Source organism: Alosa pseudoharengus, unplaced genomic scaffold (genome assembly GCF_046254945.1).
Source record: "Alosa pseudoharengus isolate Yale_2024_CS ecotype anadromous, Long Island Sound unplaced genomic scaffold, YU_APseudo_1.1 YU_APseudo_1.1_scf_17, whole genome shotgun sequence".
Classification (NCBI taxonomy): domain Eukaryota; kingdom Metazoa; phylum Chordata; class Actinopteri; order Clupeiformes; family Clupeidae; genus Alosa; species Alosa pseudoharengus.
Genome location: NW_027468640.1, coordinates 36129927 through 36132007, shown reverse-complemented (window position 1 = coordinate 36132007; position 2081 = coordinate 36129927). Strand labels below are relative to the sequence as shown.

The 2081-nt window shown below is 40.7% G+C and overlaps 1 long non-coding RNA gene across 2 annotated transcripts; it reads right to left on the bottom strand.

The window, feature by feature from the left end:
• Nucleotides 1-254: 254 nt before the first annotated feature.
• Nucleotides 255-1449, bottom strand: LOC143128133 (uncharacterized). Of its 2 annotated transcripts, XR_012987826.1 has the most exons (3): nt 1009-1449; nt 467-554; nt 255-373 (listed from the first exon to the last, which is right to left on the bottom strand). It is a non-coding gene; the product is annotated as an uncharacterized LOC143128133 (long non-coding RNA). The 2 variants fall into 2 exon arrangements; XR_012987825.1 differs by lacking the exon at nt 1009-1449 and having other exon boundaries at nt 467-866.
• Nucleotides 1450-2081: the final 632 nt, after the last annotated feature.

Below are 2081 nucleotides of genomic sequence, written 5' to 3'. Positions count from 1 at the left end.
CGGCAACCGGAAAAGTGAAAGACGCCTTGATGTTGCCGCCACGTTATTTGACAACATTACCGCGACATATCGGCGACATGCAGGCAACCTTCCTGCAACTTAATGGCCACGTAACCGCAACTTTATAGCAACATTGAAACCCATGTTGGAGGTCGCCAGAATGTTGTCAGGATGTTAAAAAAACAGCTCTGGGCGGATCTGCAGATGCAGTCCTCATTTGCCCACTCACTTGGTTTAAGAAGAACAGAGCGACATTTCACATTTGATTACACCATTTATTTAAATTCATTTAATTTGGGACTTCCTGCCGATGACTTAATGTGCTGCTGCTGCTGCTGCTCCTCCTCCTCCCCTCCTACTGCTGCTGCCGGGCCTGCAAGCAAAGAAGAAAACCTTTAGCTTTCAGGTAAGAGCTGCACTTTTTTTTAATTTGTGCAGACTGTCCCGAAGTTTTACTTAGCACTACGTTTTATTGTGCTGCATACTCCGGGTTCCGAGCAGTGGCAGCTTCTCCTTCCCCTTCAGGTTGCTGCCTCCAAATTTAGTAGTGTGGGCTACAGAAAACAACATTTCATTTCAATTAAGAGAGGCACAACATAGCCAACGTTTTCGGTCACCAACCATGAGAGAAAGGGTTCCACTTTCATCTCACACACACAGGCTACTAGCTCGTGTCTTAGAACATGCCAAACTAACGTCTTCTCTGGGGAGTCCGTTACTGCATATATCTCATATAAAATCATAGCACACCATCTACTAATTACACTTGTCATATTCAATAACATTCACATATCATATTAATATTAAAACACTAACATTACAGTACAGTAAAGTACAGTAACAAAGCAGTACAGTAAACGTAAATCTCCGATTGTTTTTTATATCATTCTATTAGCTCAAAGTTTTCCTAGCATGCTACATGCTAGCCCCATTCTAATGCAATTGCTGCTACGCGATGCTAATCACTCGCTAGCCTTAACAATCTTTGCTAGCTGATAAATTACTCACCGGCGTTCAAAAGAAGTGGATAAATACGTAAAACAATGAGGGAAGATTAAGGACAAAGTAGAAATAGTAAAACGACTTAAGAGGTATTAAAAATGATTCACGATAGAAAGGTGTCAAGGAGTAAACGGTTTTGATTCAAAGTCTATTTATTCAAGTGTAACGTTATCGAGTAGAACGTAAAATAAACGAATTCTGGTATCCAAGCAACACGCTTGTCAAAATAAAAGCATTTCCCGTTGACTAGAAAATCGTATGTCCTTCTGGATTTTGAATTATTTTGTTATTTATTCAATTTATGTACATATTTATTTTACATTGGCAACTAATTTTGGGTTTAGTAACCAATGCTTAGGTGGGTTACACCTTCACCCCTTCTCCATCGACTTTGTTTGTGCATGCACATAAAAATGTCAAAGCAAAATAAGATTTAGGTAAGCATAGACAATTGACTCAATGTTGACTTAATGTTACATCTTAAAGGCAAGCTCGAATTAACAATGTTTGGTCTCCTCATTGCCAATGCAAAGGCTGCAGAGGGCAGCATGGTGGTACTCCTCACATCTGGTGTAGAGTAGAGTTACAGGCATAAAAACAAGATCAGTCAGAGACTTTCAAATGAGGAGACAGCACTCAAAAAATCCTCCATAGAAATGCATGGGGTTAGTTTGTAACGCCAATGGCGTTGTCTACACATATCCCACCCCTTCTTCGCCAATGTGTATACATTGAGCCAATCATGTGGTGTGATGTGACTACATTGAGCCAATTATGTGCTGTGTTGTGCAGACATCATGCCAATCATGTGTTGTGATCTCGCCACTGGAGCACACTGGTGTCGTGAAGCCTTGTGCATGCGTATTTCTGCCGAATAGGATGCCCGATGAGTACCCAAAAAGCGTTGCAATATGACTGCCGAGTGGAGGGACTTGCCTAAAAGGACTTTGGAGCAGTCAAACTCAGCTAGCTAGACACAATTGTTCTTGTATAGCTGTCTATGCACACTTTTTCATTTCGCTTGATATTTTATTAAACTGTGAGTGTGTGAACAGAAATTATTAAGACATTCTTACCTT